We start from the raw sequence: 23,543 nt of genomic DNA, 5'->3' as shown, positions 1-23,543 counted from the left end.
GCTCACCATGTGTTAAGATATTCAATAATATTACATCCAGTCTGATGTATTATTGGGTATGGTGATGAAGCTGTTTGAACATGGATTGACTATTTCTTGGCTAACTCAACATCTTGTGTTAGGGTTTCCATTTTGTGGCCTTCTGTTTGGTCTTTCAATTTGTTCTCAGATATACGAGTGTCCTCAAACATCACCAAGTTCCTTTTTCTTTTATTTGGTCTTACATTTTAACTTCTATAACTAGAGGCAGTACTCAGTGTTTTAGTTGGCATAACATTGTAATGTGAACTGATGTATGTCCTAATATCTGTGTAACTAAGTTTGTAAGAGGAAAACAACTGTTATGTATATGTATTCATTCCATTATTACATGGCTTAGTGGAATACTTGATTGTGTCAATTTGGACAGTCAAAAAAGACCAGACTTGCTGAAGGTGTGCAGTCATATCAATCAAATATGTGAACACACTTAAACAGTACAGAAAACCTCCATCAGTGCTGCCGTCATTTTAAGTTACTTTGCTTTTGCCACAGTTCCAACTGTTGCTTTTCTGTAAAACAGACCATTTTTCGAACCAGAAACAAAATGTTTATTTTTAAATAAATAAAATCACGTTTATACAATATGTTGTGTCAAATGATTGATTTATTTAGTAATTAGCCATGTACTAAGTGGGATAATATGGAAGCTGTTCAATATAGCGAAATAAACCCCAACGGGATGATCAGAGGGGCTTTTGAATCACATATACCAGAGATTCAACTCTGAAGAAAAGACAACATTTTTGGAACACCAGAGGCGGCCTTAGCCCAGGGGGGCAGAATGATGTTGACCATGAAATGTAGTTGGTTCAATCCCTTGCTCCAGTGGTTCAAACGTCCTTCAGCAGTGCACTAAACCTAAAATCATTTTCAGTAGTTGCATATGCATGCTATTTCTCACAAAGGCGCCTGCCAAATGATTGTAGTGTAACAATATGTTCATGCGGCCTAGATATGTTTCCTGTCCTCATACCTCACTGTCAATTTATCTAATAAGAGGTGAAAATGGCAAAAATATATATATTTAAATATTCCATTTACAGACACTGTTTTTGATCTGCGTCAGTGACTGATATCAATAGAGCAGAGATGATATCTCTGTCAGACTTTTATATGTGATTTGATGTTCAAAAAGGTTCAGACCCAATCCAGTCTGGAATTTGATCATCATAGATAATCGTCAGTACAACCCTTCTAGAGTTATGGTAATTTTGAAACTATAGACCTTGCTAAATGGTTGGTTAAGAACAATGTTTCAGGCTTTACAGTAGTAATCTTAGTTATAACTTCACTTGAACTGACAATTACTTCTTACCCTTTGAACAAAGAAAGAGCAGAAACCAACTGCTAAAGCAATAAATGAGAGAGGCATACAAAACCATGGGTGTTTTATGTCCCCAATTTGTGAAATGTCGTCAATGTTTCACTGCCCGATGGTGTCTTTTATGTGAAATCAAGGAAGAATACTTGTTACTGCAGTACCGATGGGGACCCTAAATAAAGTAAAGTACAATTAAGTCCCTTTTCTAAATTGGAAAGCTTAAAGGCAGATAGCGGTTGTGAAGTGGAGGTGAAGGTGAGCATAGCAGTTGAGTTATAAAAAACCTGAAACTGAACTGAAGTATTCTCAATCATAATTACACTGAAAAGTGGTCCTCAAAGTCCTCGAAGATCTGTGTAATCCGAAACTTTAGAGAGAGTAAGGAATGTATTCACTTAATTTTAAAGCTCCTAAGACTATTCAAGTAAGACACCAGTCCAATTAAAAAATATATTATGTTGATGCTTTGCCACTTAGGGTGGAAATCATCTGAAAAGCAAAACCAGATATATACAGAACTTGACCAACTCTATGGTAACGTAGTTTTAATTATTAAGACTCAAATGATTCTCTTTCATTGGTAAAGCTCATTATCATAACCATGGTAAGATGCACCTTGTTCTGCTATTGTTGTGTATGTAAATGCTTTGGAAACAAAGTTGTGTCTCTTATTGTTTTGGACTAAGGAATAAAGTGATGACGTTAAACAAGATATTTGCTCACTTGCTAAAATGAACATTTGTGGAAGATATGAAAACTCTCCACAAATGCCGGTAAGAACCTTTCATCCAGGCAACAGGTCCTGTACTGGGCCCCTGAACATTTGCTATACTGTATGAAGCTCAGCGCAAGTTCAACAAGGAAGACCGTCTTTACTCATTCATTTACTATTTATATCTTACTACTCTCTCTCCTCTCAATAAAAGCAATATGTAAATGGTCAGAAATCTCAAAGTCAAATAATTCTGCTTCCATACTAATTTTTGATAACGTTACAAATGTCACAAAACTCTAGAAAAGATGCACCAAATAAAGGGTAAAAAAATAACAATATTAAATGTATGAGGTGTGGTTTGCAGAAGTCAACAGGTACGGAATGAGATTATTAAGACTCTTAAATGTCTTCATCTATGCTCTACTAAAATTGTTGCTTAATGTATAGACTTTTAAAAACATGAAGATTCAGAGATTACTCTATGGAGCATTTTCTGTTTGCACATATGTTTTGTATTTTTTAACCCTCCTATTGTCTTTGTTTCCCCCCCCCTTACTTTGGTGTTCGTGGTCAAATTTGATCGGTCCTGTTTTAACTGCTATTACATTAACACAAAAACCATTAATCATCACCAAATTTCATTTAACACCCTTTCAAACTGTAAATATTGTAAGTAACCATCCCAATCCTAGTGAGTTTATGCAATCCATACAATGAAGTGATTAAATATTCAACACAACAAGAGGAATGTTGAAGGTAAATCCAATTATCGTTTGTGTTGTATTGCAAAGGCACAGTGGTTTATTTAGTATATTAGAAGAAAAGAAGTAGCCATTCGAGACAGAGACAAAAAGAAACATTTCTGATGGACACAGACTTTCTTACATAAGTTTTAAACCCTAAGATATTTCATTAATGATGGCTACACAACACATGAATAGTTCAATTGATCTGCATTCCCTTTTAGCGCCATCATTCTGGCATTCCACTTCATCTATCCATCTCTTTTTCTCTCTTACTGACTCTCTTTCAGTCCGGTGTAGGCGTCTCATCTGCATCCCACTCTCCGCTTTGAATGACTCTCCTCCACTCTGTATTCATCTCACTCTCTGGTGCGCTGTTTACTTGTATGTACGAGTGTGTGTGTGGGCTAAAAGTGCGGACACATTACATCCTCCTTATCTTCAGAGGCGAGAGCAGGTGCTCCGGCTGTCATGTGTTCACTTGGTTTTCACAAGACACCCTAGAACTGGAATCGTATCGCACTCAGATATGTACGTGTACCCATTATATCTCTGTTCACCAGACCAAAGGAACTGATGATATAGATCTCAGCCAGACGATGAAAGATTGTATTTGTATTCATAGCACCAGTATGTCATTTAACATGCATTTCATTCATTTGTAGATGAATCTTTCTAAGTGATGTAAAAAGGATAAAAGGAAGAAGAGGATTGCTACAAAAGCTCATCATGTTTTGAGCTGCACATGTACAGTATGTCCCTTCTGTTTGAGTGTGCATGTGTTGTTGCACAAGAGATGGAGGATTGCCACGGAGGGGGTGTCTGCCTCGAGGTGTTTGTCACAATGGCTGGTTCCCTGGCACTACTGTCCATGGTCCATGGTATGTGTGTGTACGTGTGTGAGAGCGAGATAAAAATAGACAGGGAAAGAGAGGTGAAAGAGATGATTCCAATTTACAGCTGTAGAAGTGTAAGGCGGGGAAGCTTTGTCGCAAGGAAGACATACATAGAGTCAGACGCATTTAAATGCATAAATATACTCCACACACACACCTACACAGTGAAGTACACACAAGTGCACACAGCACTTATATTCAGCAAACGCTGCTGCAGAGTTTTATGTCGAGTACAATAAAGTCCAGCAGTGATTTATATTTTATTTTCAAGCCAGACTACAGCCAGCCTTCTGTATACATTAAAAAGCGAGGGGATGTTTTGCTTGTATGTAGATTATTATAATGTCTCACAGCTTATTTTCTTCCACTTATTCAATAGCTACAACACATGGCCTCTTTCTGTTAAGGGAATACAGATTCTGTGGTTTAACAGAAATCGACCAGAGGTGTGTAATTGAATCTGATGGTTTTTTGTATTAGTTTTGCAAAGTTTTTCACAACATTCTGCACACCTTGGCTTTTTATTTTAAAGAAACACATGTCATGATTCCTAAATGCCTCCTGCTAGAGCACATGTGTCAAACTCAAGGCCCGGGGGCCAAATCAGGCCCGTGGTAGATTTAATTTCGGCCCACAGGATAATTTCTAATTACTATTAGATCTGGCCCGCTGGTATATTGCGGGCCAACTTCACTCAACCCTGAGGATTTCCTCCGCTCAGAGCCTGACCCCAAACATTGATGAACTTGCACCCAAGATGAGATGCCAAGTATCTGGCTTGAACTAGCATCTCAGAGCAGCACACTGAGTTTCAATGGATGTTTCCTTCTGCACTTTTTCTCTTGAGACAACAGGGCATGTTTGGTTTCTTCTTTGAGGGAAATTGTTTTTTTGAAGCTGTTGTTGGCCTGTGGGAAAAAGTAATCATAAGAAATGACTGAGGAAAAGCTGCAGATAGAGCCATAAGAAAATGAATGCAACTGATTATTTAATGTTTAATGTTGTTTTTATAGGCAATAATTTCAGCTTTGTTAGTTCCAGGTTTAATATGTGCAATAAGTTCATTTCAATAAGTTTTGCAATAAACATTGAACCAGTCCGGCCCTCGACTAGTATCCATTTTTTTATTTTGGCCCACTGTGTATTTGAGTTTGACACCCCTGTGCTAGAGTGTCTACATCTTTGACATACTGTGCATCAGCCACATAAGCATGTAATCTTACAATAATGCAAAAAAAATATCCTGTAATGTTCACAAAGAACCATATAATAATAATAATAATATAACAGAGTACATATAATGCTCATTTTCAGGTATATAATCCAATTTTGTGCCACTATTGTGCATTGTTTCCATGCCTTAATGTTCAAAAATGACTTTACTTTGAACCAGAATGGGCTCTAAGTCTGTTCTGATTGGTTAGTTGGCCGGCTCTGCTGTAAATGGTCAACCGCTTAGAGATGTCCTGCCCCTAGCCTATCACGTACAATGTGTTGGAGCTCTTGAACCCCCCAAAAAGCTTTAACTATTTGCTGTCACATAACTTTGATCATGCACCTGTGAGACAAACAAAAAAGGCCACTGGCAAACAGGAAAGATCTATAAATCCCTTTGAGAAATAGTTCACATTGAATTAACTTGGGCATCCAGGCTGTGGTACATTATTAAAGCACACAGTATCACACTGCCTTGCTTTTGTGTGTTTGTTATTCCCAGGTCCACGCAGGTACATTCTCAAGCTCACAGAAAATCCAGATCAACAGATCCAGATTGTAACTATGTTGTTGTTGTTTCTTTTTTTTAAGGAGGACCGGATAACCCAGAGACTGAAATATTCCCATGTGGTTCCTTAATAAAAAAGCCTAAATCTGCTGCCTTACCAGTTGTTTACTAATGCAATCTCCTCGGCCAGGCATCAGACCAGCTCTCTGAAAATGTGCTACATTATTATTTAAATAATTTATCAGAAACTATTGGACAATATTGACTTTCTTTTAAAGCAAACTTTAACATCATGGTGTCGGAGGCAAAGTGTCCAGTTGGTTAAGAAGCTTTAGGTATGGCTGGGAGGAACCAATATGTAAATGGTCAGAAATCTAATAGTACAAAAATAAATAAATGTGATGTCCCCCAGGGATCAATGTAAGGGCCCTTTTTTTTCAATATTTTATTATTGCATCGTTTTGTGAACTCCCTTTGAATAGTTATTATTCAGTGACAATACATATCTCATTTTTGGGGGAAAAGCATCCTATAAAGCAGACCTGGGCATCGTACGGCCCCCGGGCCACATACGGCCCTTTGGTTGACTCTGACCGGCCCGTGTAAGGCTAATTGGAAATGACAAAATAAACATATTTTCTAACTTTACCTCATGTATGGACTAAAGCTGCATTGCTTTTATTTTGAAGTTGTTTTTTATTCACGTGCATAATGACGCAATACGTATATCAAGACGTGCACATTATTGGATCCTTGTCACAAGACGACTTTAGCCCTCAAAATGTCCGCTAAAAAAAGAAAGGTAGATGCTGAATGCAGGGTTTTCAACAAAAATTGGACTGCTAAGTATTTATTTACTGAAGTCGGAGGTAAAACCGTGTGTTTAGTTTGCGGGGAGCAGATCGCCGTGTTTAAGGAGTACAATGTGAGTCAGCATTACGAGACGAAACACGCGGAGAAATATAAAAACTTGACTGACGCTGAAAGGGCGCGGACATCGGAAGCTTTGCTAGCTAAGCTGCAAAAGCAGCAAGGCTTTTTTACCAAGCTTCACACATCCAGTGATGCAGCAACCAAGACCAGCTTTGTGATATCCCACAAAATCGCTAAAAACAGTAAGCCGTTCTCGGAGGGGGAGTTTGTCAAAGAGTGCTTGGTGGACTCTGCAGCACTAATATGCCCTGAAAAAAAAGCCGCATTTGAGCAAGTCCCGCTGTCCAGGCGAACCGTGACTAGAAGGATCGAGGACATTGCGGGGAGTCTGGAGCTTCAGCTGCAACGTGAAGTGGCAAGTTACAACTTTTTCTCCTTGGCTTTGGACGAGAGCTGTGATGTCCGCGACACAGCCCAGTTACTCGTATTCGTCCGTGGGATAACACCGGACTTCAAGATTACGGAGGAGCTGGCAGCAATGCGGTCGATGAAAGGGACGACGACAGGGAGCGATCTGTTCACGGAGGTAAACGAGTGCATGGACACGCTGGGACTGAAATGGGACAGACTGGCAGGTGTCACAACGGACGGTTGTCCAAATCTTATCGGACTTTTGAAACGTATGCAAAATAAAGTGACTGAAATCGACACGGATCAGAAACTGGTATTTTTGCATTGTATTATACACCAACATGTGTTGTGCAAGTCAGTGCTAAAAATTAACCATGTTATTGATGTTGTTACTAAAATAGTAAACTTCATCAGGGCAAGAGCTTTGAACCACAGACAGTTTATCGCACTTTTGGAGGAGCATGAGACTGAGCATCGTGACATCGGCTACCACACAGCTATCAGATGGCTCAGCCTGGGCAAAGTGCTAAAAAGAGTTTGGGACCTGAAAGCAGAGATTCGAGAGTTTTGTGAGAAGAAAGACAAAGACTTCCCAGAGCTCTCAGATGAGGACTGGATGGCAGATTTTGCATTTGCTGTTGATGTGACTGCACTGATGAATGAACTGAACACCAAACTGCAAGGCAAGGGCCTTTTTGTTCATGAAATGCACAGCCTGGTGAAGGCTTTCATGACAAAGATGCAGTTTCTTTCAAGCCAACTGGAGAGCAACACTCTCACTCACATGCAAACCCTGAAAGAAGTCACACCATCAGCTGATCACCTCCGCAGGTACTCATCCATGTTGGGAGCATTGCATGGTGAGTTTTCAAGGCGATTTGAAAATCTCAGAAAAATCGAGGATGAAATGCACCTGATTTCCTCTCCCTTTACCTGCAGTGTGGATAATGCACCCAGTGATGTTCAGCTGGAACTCATCGACCTGCAGTCTGATGCAGTACTGGCAGAGCACTTTAAGTCAGGATCTCTGCTGGATTTCGACTCTTCTCTCAAGGAGGAGAACTTTCCAAACATGAGGAGACATGCTCAGAAGATGTTGGTTCTCTTTGGCTCGACCTACATATGTGAACAAACATTTTCAATTATGAAGTTTACGAAATCCAGGTATAGATCCTCTCTCACTGATGATCATCTGTCAGCTGTGCTTCGCATCTCCACCTCAGACATTCAACCTGACTTTGATGCACTCGTTAAAGCCCAGCAGAGACTAGATTTCTCTCACTGAACAAGAAAAGAGAACTTAAAAACACCAAATGAGGTGTTGGCATGTAAAGGCACCAACTAGCAGTGAACTGGGACACTTTCTTTGGAAGCCTTTTTCTCAAAATCACAGTTCAGTGATGTTTAGTGACAGTTCAATATGATGTATCTTGCTTAATATTTGGAGTACAAAGACAATATTGTGATGTCTTTAGAATGCTAAGAACTTCTTTCCAACAGTAAATGAAACTCAAAATGTGTTTGAGTGAATGTGACTGAAAATGTTCACTAATATGAGTCACAAATGGTGAAAAACGTTCATTTTGTTTACCATTGTTTTGGGAAATTTGATTTAATAAATGACATTTTTTTGTAAGGCAACCTCACTTTTTCATTGCTTAACTATAACATATACTCTTACCAGCTTGTCAAAACAATGCTATTTACTGCTTTTTATAAAGAAATACAATTAATATTATGCAGAATTTAGTTCAGCCTTTTGGCCCGGCCCTCCACAATATTTTCAGTTTCTCATGTGGTCCCATGGAAAAAATAATTGCCCACCCCTGCTATAAAGGATTACAATTTTAAACTTAAATGGACCTATAGTATTAAAGGTTTGCAGAGGTGTACAAGTGTGGAATGAGATTGATAAGACACCAAATCTCTGTGTGATTGCTTATATTATTCTTACCTATTTAACCAATGTTTGGACTGATGGAATATTGCTAAGAAAGGTCCATGTATTAGTTAGGGTCCTAATTATTCGTTTTTCGAGTCTGTCATTATATTATACTGTAATAAAACTGATTTATTGGAAGTTACAGATGTAGCACTCTAGAATGGACTCCACCCTACGGATTCCAGCCGAAAACCCAGCGGATCCCAGTCGCTGGACATATAAAGCCCTCCCACTATTTCCTGAGAGGGCGTTGCCAGATTTTCAATTTCAGGATTTAACCATGAGATGGCGCTTCATTCACAAATGCACAAAGACACAGGTGAACTTTGTTCTTCAGTTTGTTTCATGGACTTTCAGTACTTCAGTAATGTTTGCAGCTCTTCAGTTGTGTTTGCTGAAGAGCATTTGAACACATATTTGTTATGGTTTTCACAGGCTACTATAACGAACAAACATCAATATTTTAGATCAAATAAAGTATATCTAATCTTATTATCTTAATTGTAATTCAATAATATATAGTCTTTATATATTAAATAATCATAATAATAATGTAAATGTTTACACTTCTTTATTTTTTATGCTCATGGCATAGCGGCGCTGTGAAAGTCCACGGCCCACCTATGCCAGAGCCAGCTGCCCACCGAAGGCAGCAGCCCACCAACGGCAGCGGCCCACCGGGAAAAGTCCCGAATCTCCCGATGGAACTGAAACCATTGGGCAGAGAGCTGTGCACATTCTTCTTCCCTTCGCCACATCAAATGGGCTTTTCAGCTGTTGCAACACTGAAAACTAAGTACAGATCTAGGCTCAACATTGAGCACGACTTGAGTGGCATTATCAAGCCTGCAACCGCGTTTTGAAAAGATGTGTAGTGCAAAAGAGGCTCATTGCAGTCACTAATAATCCAGTGATGAGACTCATGCATTCAATTGGTCATTTGCATTGCTGAATGTATTTCGAGAATGTATGAATGTATTGATTTGTTATTGATTTTCTCTATTTTGAACTGATGTTATTTGTTATTGATTTTATTTGTTATTATTGACTGATGTTATTTGTTATAAGATGTAGAACTTGACGTTATTTAAATACATTTGACAATTTTAAGCTTGGCCTACCATTGATAACACAATTGCATAGTAGGCCCTTTTTCTATATTTTTGGAACTTGAGGCAAGGGTTGACACCATTGCACTTTTATTTTCTCTATTTCTGAACTGTTATTTGTTATTGATTTTTTCTGTTTTTGAACTGCTGTTATTTGTTATAGATATATTGTTATATTGTTATAGAACTATACATTTGACAATTTTATGTTTGGCCTACCATTTTATTGGAGCGATGAGGGACAGGTGGGGCTTGAAAAGGCCCACCTGTTCAAAGTGGGGAATGACAGAAAAAGTTTGAGAACCACTGCATTAACCCCATTATAGCAGATGCCACATTGAATGGATGAACACATTTATGCATCAATAATTATAACAGAGTATTTCTAAATATAAGTTGTAAAAATACTTATATGTATTTAATACTAATAACATAATGATTCATTTTACTTTCAGATGATAATACTTTTCACTTGGGCAATTGACAATTTTGAATGCAGGACATTTACTTCTAACACATAATAATAATAATAATAATAATAATAATAATAATAATAATAATAATAATAATAATAATAATAATACATGAGACTTGTATAGCGCTTTTCAGGAAACTCAAAGACGCTTAACATATTTGTACCTAGGTAAATAATCTGAATACTTCTTCCACCTCTGAGTTTGGACCCCGTCACTGTTTTTAAAACTTTAATTAAATGTTTGATATTCCAGAGACCCTTTCAGACCGGCAATGCTGCCCTGCATGTGTTGATCACCTTGAGGGGGGCTGTCGAGCCTACAGTATTGCATTTGTATTAAAGCCAGACTATTTTTAAATATAACTGTCTGATTTTGTCATTGCACAACATTTGTGAATAAACTCAATTTGTGATTGTTATGGCAATAATATTACAAACATTTTCACAGCCTCAGCTTGCGATGTTTTAATTGTTTTATACCGATGGGCCATTATTTGAAACAAAGAGAGTCCACAACATACATAAGCTTAGTTAACAGAGGGGGGGTGGGAGAGTTTTGTCACATTCCGTGGATAGGAGAATTCAAAAGGATTTAGGAGAAGAGACGGCGGTGCTTTGAGAATCCGACTGCACTTACACTAACGACGTATTTATGATGCGCCAGCGGACGTCATGAATGTGCGTCTGCTGCTGTGGGGAAACTACAGTTTTCTATACAGCGGACTACATTGATGTAGGCTATAATAAGAACAACAACTACTGTAAACCCAGCGCCGTATTCTATCTATACGGCGCTGGGTAAACTCATCTAGAGACTCTGCACCGTGCTCTGATGCTGTTGCTTTATGCTTTATGAACGGGGACAACAGAGAAACATATTGTTCATGACCAAAGTTGGAATTGAAATAAAAAAGGAAAGTGAAACTTATGCTCGTCACCCTCTCCCTCCGGTCCACATTAATACAAATGATCCCAATAGCCTACGTATGATTGTATGAAAAGATCCTAAAATAAATACAAATGTATTTATTATAAACGTTAGTCCTTAACATCTATCACTGTGTATATCACCATTCAAACATCTTTTAAAAGTTGAACAAACCCCACACAGCTCAGTAAAGACTGTGAAATGTTGACTTTATTTGATCATTTCAGTAAAAACTAACGTTCCTTTTGATTATTATAGTGATGAATGTTAAAAACAAAGCACTTTGGCTGATTTTGGACCCCCTCACTATTTTTTTAAACTTTAATTAAATGTTTGATAAGTGCATGCAGATCACAGTACAGTATGCTCGTTGGGTAAAACACGTACACAGATAAATTATTTTGTATTTTTATTGAATTAGCCTACTTTATAGAACCTGATGACAAGGTCAATTTTACTTTCCACTATGTCCAGCGCTCAGCTGTCTGCGGCAGAGAGGAAGAGACAGATCACTGTATAAATATGCAAACCCAAACCTACAGTTAAACTTTACTGCTGGAGAAGAGAGATCATGGGGGGGGGAGAGCTGTGGCTGATGGGCTATTAGGTGTGTAAACAAAGAGAGTCACACACACAGCTGATCAGCTGATCACCTGAGAGCTGCCGAGTTTCAGACTATTTAAAAAAACAACAATTGCACAACAATGAACTCAATGTGTGATTGTTATAGCAGTAACATTAAACACTAATAATACAGTAAACTATTAACACTGTACATATTCTTGTTTACCCGTGGTGAGATGACGAGGCTCCATTAAAAATAAACCTCTTTTTAGTGAATTACTGAGTTTTAATGAAGTTGACAACAGCAAATTCTTATTTATTAGTGCTTTCATGTCAATTCGGCGAACATATGATACATTAAATGATCGTGAGGGTGATGATTAAAAATTGTTTGTTTGAGCCGGGCTGCATTTCCTGATGAAAAAACAAACCAATGGTTTTTGTATAGTTGTAGTACGTCAACGTGAATTAAACAACATTATTTTGTTAAATAAAAACATGGGGATGTTTTGTAAATGATTACATGTCTCTTATTTAGCACAGAATATGATCCTATCCGTGACATATGGATCTTAACAAAGATCCGCTATTATCAGATTCTTGTAGATCTATCAGCTGTTTATTTCACATGAGTTCCAGTGTGGCAGTTTTTAATCACTGCTCCCCCTGGTGGATCCATGATCCATTGCAGCTGGTTTCATTATAATTTAATTTATTTATCAAGGGGGCGTATCAAGTCATGCGGGGGGTTTTCCTTTCAGCGAGGGCCAACCCCGTGCAGATCACGGCCCCACTACGGTAGGGGCGTCCGAAATGAGGTGCTACATCTGTAGGGCCTGAGAGTTGACAAAGACATTTGCTGAGGCCCTTTAGTGAACACAGCCTCTGCCCAAACCAATGCTGACATTCTGTACCCAAACTGCTCTTTATCCCACACCAAGTTGTTAATCAAACATCCCATCAGAAATAGATAACCAGTTACATTTCTTGAAGAGGAGCAGGCCCCAGAAGGCCTCGGTCAGATTAGTACAACTCTTTGACTCATAGCTTATTTAGTAGGGTTGCAAAGGGGCGGAACGTTTCCGGAAAGTTTCCATGGAAAGTTAAGCTGGGGAATTTTGGAAATATTCGATGCAAAATTAAACAAAAAAACATGACATTTCAACAGATTTTATTTTTTTTTTTTTTTTTTTTTAAGTAGAACAGAACAAGTTTTAATTATTTTATTGAACAATTATTTGTTTCATTGAAGAACAAAAACAGGAATGTTGAGTTAAATGTTACTCATCCCCCCCAACCCCACTCATTAAAAAATGAACAAAAATGCACCCCCCATCCAAAAATCCCCACAAAGTCCCATTCAAAATGTTAAATGAAAAGAGCCCTTCTCCCTCCAAAAAGTCCCATTAAACATGCAAATCTTCCTTCAAGCGATCCTCTGCATTTTTGCTAAACCCTTTCAGTCAACGGGCTCTTCCTGGGCCTCATCAACATCCAACTCTTCCTCTTCCTCTTCAGGGTCACTGTCCAGCCTTGTTGAGGATGGCTGTGTCAGGCTCAAAGAGCCTTAGGTTTGCCCGAATGCCAACCAGTTTTTCCACTCTCACGTTTGTGAGCCTGTTGCGAACCTTTGTGTGGTCTCAATAGCCATGCAGTAAGCAGTGTGCTATGGCATGGATATTCAAGTGTACTTGAATGGCATCTGTTTGTTTTAGTCAAGATTAGGCTAAAATATACTTTCCCCAACTATATTTAAGTTCCGTATGAAGAGCCAACCTTCAATTTTGAAAATTCGAGGTTTATTCCCATAAATTCCCGTTTATTCCCGTTAATTCCCGTGGAAAGTTTCCATCTTTGAAAATTCCCGGAATTTTGCAACCCTATTATTTAGTCCTATCAATATTTGAAGGGAACGAAGAAAATGTTTGCAGCCTTGCTTTATGCATTGTTCAGAAGTAAAAAGGGTGTAATCTCTTAACACAGCTGATGAAGAGAACTTGTAAAAACAAGTGCCAACCAATCGTCATAAAATAGGGTGGCCAAACCCCAAGGCCAAATGCCTGCTGTACAGAATGAGAAACATGAACTGAGGCAAGGGTCGAAGTTGAGGATTAAAAGAAGGTGACTAATTAAAAATTGCTATCATCCATTATGTTATATGATTGTATTTTAACTGGTGTTGAACAACTAAACTGAATTTGAGTTTTGATACCAATGCCAACAATGCTTTGTTTTATCCGTAGCTGTAATGTATTTACTCGTACTTTACAACAGCACCCTTTGTTTTGGTTATTTTGGGGCATTTGAACCTTAATTTTTAGGAGAGAACATGGAATGATGCCCAATCATAATGTAGCTGGTTATTTCAGGCTTACCTGGAATGTCCTGTAAATTAACCAATAGTGTAAGATGCCAAAAACAATCATATATATATATATACAACATAAGCCACGCTCCCTAAATGCATCAGGTTTCCTGGATGAACAAGCTGGTTTGTGCATTGGCCAAACAAATTAAAAGATAGGATGGACTGAATAATATTGGAATTATTACCAAACAAAAAATGTGAAACCTAACAAAGCAGATTTGTATGGCATACCATTTGACATGCCTTTCTGATTATGAGGGGAACTCTACTGTTAGTCTACAATGTACATTTCAAGGCTAATTGAAACAGGCTGAGTTATAAAGAAGTTGACCAGCACCCCTGCTTTTTCTGTAACCTTCCTTTCAAAGTACTAAGTGTGTGTATGTAATCCACTCTGTATCTCCTTTCATGTAGACCATGCTTATGTAACACTTCTTCCAGTCTAGTGTTGCTACATTTCAGTTGAGGTTTGGCCATTTCAGCAGATAGATGTATTAAAACCAAATCTCCCACCTGGTCACCTTTGCTCCAATAAAAAAGCAATTTGCTCACACAAATGACTGGATGGTCTGCTCCCAATTTCTCATTATCCAAACCCAAATAGGCTATTGTGTGATGCGTAGCTGGGGCTGATAGGGTTTGCATTGTAGAATGGGCTTACAAAAGATTGTGATACAAAAAAAATAGAGGTACAATGGGACTAACATTAGAACAATTGTTTGCAACAGAAAAGGCCACCAACTTGGGTCAACAAACACTGGTCACAAAAGATAAATAAAACATCTATTTAAATGCAGATCCTTTCATTAATGCAATTAACATAATGTGTATCTTCATTAGCTATTGTTATAGACAACACAATAGGTAATAAGTATAGAAAACATGTAACTGTGTCAAGGGTGGTATTACACTGCTTGAAAGGTATAAACTGAAGTGTTGATCTGCCAAAATTGCAAAACTAAGACGGACGCAGTGCTAAGGCAGAAAGTACTTTGAGCTGAAAGCTAATGTCAGCATGAAAACATAATCACAATGGTTTGGTAACCTAACTTTAAAGAGCAGAACACTCTCAGTCAGATTATAAAGTGGTCTAGCAGAGTCCTTGTACATCAGACAGTTACAGTGGTAATCTAGCTCCATGTTAGATGATGACTTTAACAATATGAGCAGTATAATTATTGTTCATGTTTTTCCTAGTGGTTTTAAATGTTTTGGAGCCTTGGGTAAATGTGTGGTCTGTTGTCCGTGTTGTTTGAAACGTGTGTCCGACTCCTTGTTACCTTGTCTTTTAACTGCAAACCAAATCTACTTAGGGGCACAAATTAAGAACATGAACCTCAATTTAAGAAGTTTTGCAGAAACAATTCATCCTGAAAGGGACACAAATGTCTGTACAACAAATTATCACAATCCATCCAAGACTTATTGAGATATTTTACTTAAAATGACACTGGTCCTTGTCATGGTGGTGTATGAGTACAATTTGGGAATTATCGATACAAAAATAGTTTGTGCCATTTTATCAGACAAATTAAATGAAGAGGAGGGGCTCTGTAAGGAAGTCTGAAGGAAGGGGCAGATTTTCTTCGGATGCGTACTTTCAAATTCTAGCGCACCCGAGCTGGTTTCTCCATTCTTACCTACTCTACCTTTAAGGCCAGAAATACACACACACGCACAACCAGGACGTATAGACATGCACTAATGGATAAAAGGGGACTGGAGCCAGGGAGCAGCTGGGGGTTCAGTGCGTTACTCAAAGACAACTTTTTGGTCCAATCAGGATTTGAACCGGCGACCCTTCGGTTCCCAAGCCAAGTCCCTTTCAGACTGAGCTACTGCCGGTTACCTTGTAATGATAAAACCACCACCTGGCATTTAAACAGATGTATTTTTAAAGTATATACACAGTATATTAATAAAGTAATAGTAATTGGGTGGTCAGGCCTTTAACATTCGGATTTAAGCATTAAAAGTATCCATACTCATTGTGAGAGTAAAGCAGAGATCATGGATTGAAATATAATCTGTAATCATAGTTTTATCTTCTAATATCAGACAAATTTGACTTGTGGTCCATCAGCATTGTGAATTTAAATAAAGAAAGGCATGTATATCTATACCAAAGATGCATTAAGAGTGTAAGCACTCTCCCCCCCATCCCCTCACTCCACCCACGCTGCTCCAACAGCGCCGCAGAGTGCTCTCATGCTTAATGAATTGAGACAGAAGGCCACATACATGTGACCAGTTCAGTAAAGGCAGCAGCAGACACAGAGAGAGGCTCACTGTGTTTCGTACGCAGGGAGCACCGGAGGCGCCCTGCGGTCTGATCCCTGCTTTACTCTGCCTCTGGTTGGCATAAACATCTAATAGGGCCTAAAAGCCTGAGATGAGAGCAACACATGCTGCGTAAGTGGTTGAAAATGGGACATGGAAAAGGTTTTAGGACATTCCAAGAACAAAGCGTAGAGCGAGCGTCTCTTCTAATCCATGAGATAAGTGTCCCTATGTGTGTATGTGTGTGTGTGTGTGTGTGTGTGTGTGTGTGTGTGTGTGTGTGTGTGTGTGTGTGTGTGTGTGTGTGTGTGTGTGTGTGTGTGTGTGTGTGTGTGTGGATACAGTGCATACATACAAGTTCCAGTATGTGTGTATTTCTGTCTATACATCCAGGTGATGGTTCATTTATATGTTTTTGTCTGTGCATGTGCACATGGTTACAGACACATTGCAACTGCCCTACAATGTTTCATTAACACTTATTTATTCCTGTATTCATTTATCAAATTATTTATTGAGAGATCAACTTTGGAAACACTGGATTTTTCTTAAAGGACGCCTATCATGCTATATTTGAACAATATATTGTAGGGCCATACCTATATAAAGTATGTAAATATAGTTTTTTTTTCAAAATACCAAACAGATCCTGCATTTTAGCCATGCCTCATTTCGCTCCATTTGCTCTTTCCAGCACTGTTTTTGCAGGGGGCTGATTATGTGAGCTGCAGCTGACCACGCCCCCCTGCAGGAGAGGGGAGCGTGCTCTGAACAGCTGCTGGGCTGTCAGAAGAGGGGGGAGATCTCCGTCCTCCGTGTTTTATTATATTATTATATAGAGTCGTTATTCATTTGTTTTAAAGCTCAATAAATAACAAAGAAGACCTCTGACCGGCACTTTTCTAATTTTGTCCGGAAGATTTAAACTTTAACGGACATTTTGACCGGCGAAATAAAACCTAACTGAAACTCTGCCGCACGGTCCCCTCGTTCCTTGGAAGAGGCGGAGAGGTGGGTGTTTGTCATCTGCTGGTGGACTAACCGGAGAGAATTACAGTGCTTGCCTCGACGGGGAGGGATTGCATACAGCAGCAGGAGCAAACGCTTGCCTCGGGGAGGGAGAAAGAAAGCCACAGCGGAGAATAAACAGAAGGGCGACCATGGCAACCATGCGCGGGAAGTCTTCTTCGCTGCTTTTGTGGCAGACTACAGCGCCACTTACAGGCCTGGCATATGTACTACAGCGTCTCCAGCGCTTTCGAGCGGCAATGGCCGGCCGTGGCCCAACCCCACATTCCCCTGATTGGTGGAGTTGGCCCAATAGCCGTAGCGCCACCGTCCTGACGTCAGTAACGTGTTCAAATCTGGATCAGTTTTTATCAGATCCGTTGCAGCCCCGTTTTTAGAGATTTGGGTATGGAGGATAATAGAGAGGGTTGTGTTTTCTGACACTTGGTGAGTTCCCTGACACACCGGGGACACATATTCATGTATAAAAGACGTACAAAAGTGCATTTTGCATGATAGGTCCCCTTTAAGTGATATGGATTTTTTTATTTCATTCTTACTCCACAATGACAATAAAGGAATTAAAATGTGCAGTGTTGACATGCATACAGTGTAAGAGTGTTTGTATATTCTCCTTCAGTGTGTGTGTGTGTGTGTGTGTGTGTGTGTGTGTGTGTGTGTGTGTGTGTGTCGCTGCCAACAGGGCCAGCACATATCATCGCTCATCAGAGATGGAGAAGATGTTTCCTCGGGGGTCAGTGAGCAGCCGTCACTTCACATGAAGCCAGCCAGGAGGGAGAAGAAGGGAAGAAGGATGGAGCAAGGGCTGGGTGAGAGAAACCACAGAAGACTGGGGACAAAGCGTGGTGGGGGGTGCAGAGGGAGAGGGACGGAGGAAGTGCTTCTTCCAGTCAACGTCATGCCAGCAGGAGACTGGGATGCAAGGAAGAGTGACAAAAAACAGAATGAGCTTTAAGAGAAGAGAGGGTGATGGAGAGAAGTTAGAATATGTTTGCCAGAGGGAACCAGGGAGAAGAATGAGGGCAACACGATGTGGATTTGTTACATAAAGCGGGATCATGCACAGGTCAGCACATCAGCCCCAACAAAGTAAACGCAGAGGAGTAGTTCAGGAGGAAAGCCTGGATAACAGAAATAAAACAAGGCCGACAGGACGACTAATGCAACCGCATCACCCAGAAAACAAAACTCACCTACTGCAACGAAACCCTCTTTTCTGCAGCGCCATTAAACTTAGCGGGGGGGAAAAGGAAATGATGGAAGCACCGTTTATTGGCGCCAGCATATCCCCTCAGCTGTCAGTAAATACTTCCTCCCCTCGGAAGAGGATGTTTCTGTATTTATGGGTTTTAATAGGAAGAGCGTGATCATCATATTGACCGGCCTGCTCGCATCCTAATGGCCACCTTAAATCTCGGGAACCACTGTATTCTGGGCTGAGTTACAGGCAAATTAACATGGAGAGGGAGGCTGCTGCTGCCGGAAGGGAGGAAAACAATCGCCTGAATGATTGTTGGACATTTAGAATGACTTGGGAGGGGAGGCGGGGGGAACGAGAGCAAGAGAAGAGGCAATAAACGATTTTCATCAGCGGCAGAGGGAGAATGAGGTGGGCAGGAGAGGGTGGGTGGAATCCACCAGGCTCGCTTTCCATTATAAGAGTCATAAAACAGTTTTAATGACCAAATATTGGGCTCTTTGAAAGATCATATTACAAGCGTTATGGTGCCACACACTGTGGGGCGGACAGATTGTGTGGTGGCTCCGTGTGCGTCTGCATCAGGCTCTCTTTCCCTGTGTGGGTCTGCATGTGTGAATATGACTGGGTGTCAGCTGATTTACTGTAAATCCATCACTACTGAAGGTGTGCACATACAGACATGTACGGTGTGTTAAATAGGTTTTTATACGCGTGGTCTGCAAAAGCTTGAATCCCTGTGTTCCCTCCAGAGGCATTTTTTCTTCCACACACTCCCCCCCCCTGCCTGAAATGCCTCCATTGGACTCCTTTGTTTACTACTGTAACATAGTGACATCACTATGTAACACTTGCTGTTTTATTGGCTAGCGCTCCAACATATTGTGATAATGTTAAGGGGCGGGACATTTCCCGACTGATCCCTAAGCAGTTGACCAATCACAACAGAGCCGGCCAGCTGACCAATCAGAGCAGACTGGGCTTTGGGAGAGCATGATATGTCCTCTCTAATGTATCGTCATAAAATGGTTTGCATGATATCCAACAAAAAGTTATTCCTTGAGAAATATACAGCAACATGTGTTGCTTGTTACAAACATTCACAAATATCTTCACAAAAAACAACTTGGCTAGGTTTAAGAATAAAATGGGTTTGGGTTTGAATAATCCATGGAAGTGACATTAGGGTTAGGGTTACGTGGAACATAAATCAGTAGAGATAGATGTATCCTGTGTGACATCAGTTTACATCTGGTGTCACACAGGATACAAACAGCTGTCTCTAGGTAAAAGTTGTGTGTCTTAGGACCAACCCATCCTCCGCAAAGTCCACACTATGAGATCTTTATCACGCTTTAAGCTTCTCAGTTCACACAAAATATTGTATATTAAATTAAGTGCTGTAAAGATCTTGGATTTAGTTTCCTGTTTTATTTTTGAAAATAGTTTTCTCCTTGTGTCTTGTCTGGTTTTACTTCTTGCCTTTGTGTTTTCCCGCCTACGTGATTGTGTGATTCTGTTAGCCTGCTGCTCTTGTGTTTTTGCAAACACTCCTCAGCTGTGTCTTGTCTCTGATCAGTCCTTGGTCTAAAATGTCAGAAAGTAGAACTAAAAAGTGCAGTTGTATTTCCCAGAGCCCAAGGTTGTGTTTTTAAAATGACTTGTTTTGCCCATCCATCAATTCTAAACCAAAATATGTTAAAATAAGAATCATAAAAAGTAAAAACCAATTGATTTTAGCCTTCAAAATTCTAAAGATTTTTGACTGCATATGTATTATATTTTGGTTTCAAATCAAGCTAATGGATGATGCCACCCATGACTGGGAAATTGCAAGTACTAGAGATAACCATTTTTAGACAAAAAGAAAAAGCTGGAAAATAAATACATAAATCTTAAGCCTGTCGCTGCATAACTCCTCGTAACAGCGGGATATTGATTTTAGACTAAAATAGGTCATTGGTACAGTAGTTGATTAATGGTTTGGGTAAGAAATGCACTTAATTGGAAAGAAACAACAATTACTGGATAAAACCACGGTGAAAATAATCATTAGGTGCACGGGATGTTTTATTCTTCTGATGAACTCTAATTATAGTAACCCTATGATTTAAAAGATACATTGCTAAATCTATCAATGTGTACCTAGTGCCAATAAGGAATTGATCAATTGAGCCGGCAAATTGGAAGATGTCTCCATCCAGACAGACATTTAACTTAGCTTTTAGACTGAACTTTAATACAAAGCTACTCGCTCAAAGAAAGCAAAAAAAATCAGATAGAAGATAGAATCCAGTTATAAGCTCCAAGGCTTTCTCCTGCTTGATAAAATGACCGCCACTATCAGTATACACGCACCATCCTGACAGAGAAAGTCATTGCTGGTGAACAGAGAAAATTGTGCCTTGAAGATTTGAGTAATTGAATTTGTAAAAGTCATCATATTACCCTATAATACGATATGCAGAGGGGGGTGTAATTCACAAAGGGGTCGAACCTTTATGAAATTGCCACCCCTCCCGATTAACACCACACACGCGCGCACACACACACACACACACACACACACACACACACACACACACACACACACACACACACACACACACACACACACACACACACACACACACACACACACACACACACACACACACACACACACACACACACACACACACACACACACACACACACACACACACACACACACACACACACACACACTCCTTATTTCGCTTCTGGCTCTGCTGCTCTTGCCTCAGAGGAAGTTGAGACTTATGAAAATAAAGCTCAGATGATATCCCGTTACAAAGAAATGCTCCTCGCACTTTGGCTGATTATTCGTCTCCGTGACATGAGCTGTCAGGATTTAAATATCCTTGACAAAGCTTCTTGCAGAAAAAAAAAAGGCGAGTGAGGAATCGTCATCCACAGAATAGTGGATACGCTGAAGGCCATGAAACTATACACACTATATGAAGTGCATTTTCAAGACACTCTGAGGCACACTTGACAAACTGCGGCGCTTTTACATTTATACGCTGAACGTAAATATAGCAGGGAGGGCAGACAGGGTGAAAATAACTGTGAAAAAGAGCTGTGTTTGTGGATAGTTCAGGGTTTGTGCAAAATGGAAACTGTGAAAAGGAACACTAATGGCGCATTTCCATTGCAGGGCCTCGCTCGGCTTAGTACGGTATAGTTAGGCCTTGTTAGCACTGGCTCACTTTATGCTGCGTTTCCATTACAGTTTAGTAGCTGGGGCAGTAACTATAGTAACGCAGTGTAGGCGGAGCCGTGACGTCATCTTCAATGCGAACCACAGAAAAACAACACAGCCGTTAGCTGTTAGCACTCAGAGCTCACAGCTCCTCATATCTGTTTAGAAACTAGACAAAAGTGAAACAAGTACAAACCACAGACTGCCTGTGTCATGGCGAATACAGTCGCTGCTTTATTTATGTCTGTATAGGCCGTTGTTGTGAGTGTGGACGGTCGGAGCATATATTGCGTTAGCTTAGCCGATCTCCATTTAGAAAACACGCATTTTAAAAGGTTTTTCGCCTGCCGTCTGTCTGCAGACTTGTCAAAGCATTCATTCATGGTTTTTACTAACCGGTATCAGTATGTTGTTACTTCGGCATCATTTTGAAACGTGTATTACAATTAAATCACGGTCAAATATGTTCATTTTGTTGTAGTTGTAGCCCCCTTGCCAGCGATTCTCTCTCTCTAGTTTAGCATACTCAGCCCGACTCAGCCTGGTTGTTGGCCCGCTAAGAACCTCGATTTTATGGGGCCAGAAAAACTGTGAAATAGTACCCGCTAGCCGGTACTACGCCTAGTGGATACGCAACCAAAAACGCTTAAACCGCGCTCCGCACTGTAGTGGAAATGCGAAAAACAAACTGAAATTTTAATAAAATGTATTATGTCAAAAATTTCACACAACTGTTTTAGGTTAGTTGAAAGCAATAATATCAAGTTGACCTCATATTTTTTATTTAAACTTAATATTATTGCTTTCAACTAACCTTGTGTGAAATCTGTTGACATAATACATTTAATTAAAGCCAACATTTTTATTTTTTTCACTATACAGTTTATAAAAAAAAAAAAAAACTGCTGATTTGAGTTGTGTAAAATGGTCAAACAATTGATTGCAGTATTAATCAGAACCAGTAATCATCTGTTTTTGTGTGTCCATTTTCATTTTGAACTGTCATGTCTGTTTTAACTTCCTGTCTTGTGTTTTCCAGTATATGTCTGCCCAACCCTGATTATTTTGGTATGTTTGTGCTTAGTTCTGTTAGTATTTAAATTCCTGGTTTTCTGTTAGTCTTTGTCAGATCCTTGTTTTTCATGCATCGGAAAGTATTGCTCTATTTTGCCTTGCTTGTATTGAACCTTTAATAAATTGTGTTTTTTGTTGGGTGCTTTGTTGTACTGCATTTGGGTCCAGCCCAACCTGATTTCCATGGAAATGTACAGTTAAAAGGGGACTATTTGGATGGATTGTATTTAATCTGGATATAGAACACAGAGAAGCTAAGAGATAAAAACCATTCTTGGCTTAAAAACAGAAGCAACTGACATGCTGCCAAACGTTGGAGATGGTATGGATTGGAACTGGATGCATTTTTGTGTTGTCTGTGCCTTGTTTACTGATTTTATTTGTACACGTTTGGCCATGTATGGGGGACTGTTCTGATCCCTGGCAGAAACTGAATATCATTTAAAAACCCTTTACTTCAGCAATTCTGTCACTTACTATTTTTCTCTACTGTACATTATAGAAAGTAAAAATGACTCATTCACTTCCATACTGTCTTTTGCCAAAAGAATAAAAAGTTCCATACTCCTACAACATCCTATTGAGAGTGGTTTATAATACAAGAGGAAAGGGAATTATAAAAAATAGAT

At 39.6% G+C, this 23,543-nt stretch overlaps 1 protein-coding gene across 1 annotated transcript in view; it reads right to left on the bottom strand.

Moving 5' to 3' along the window:
• Nucleotides 1-23,543, bottom strand: part of si:ch211-186j3.6 (neural-cadherin) — a 437,178-nt gene that overhangs the window by 232,155 nt on the left and 181,480 nt on the right.

The sequence above is a fragment of the Trematomus bernacchii genome, unplaced genomic scaffold (genome assembly GCF_902827165.1).
Source record: "Trematomus bernacchii unplaced genomic scaffold, fTreBer1.1, whole genome shotgun sequence".
Classification (NCBI taxonomy): Eukaryota; Metazoa; Chordata; class Actinopteri; order Perciformes; family Nototheniidae; genus Trematomus; species Trematomus bernacchii.
The sequence above is the reverse complement of the archived record's forward strand: the minus strand, read 5'-3'. Positions and strand labels throughout refer to the sequence as shown.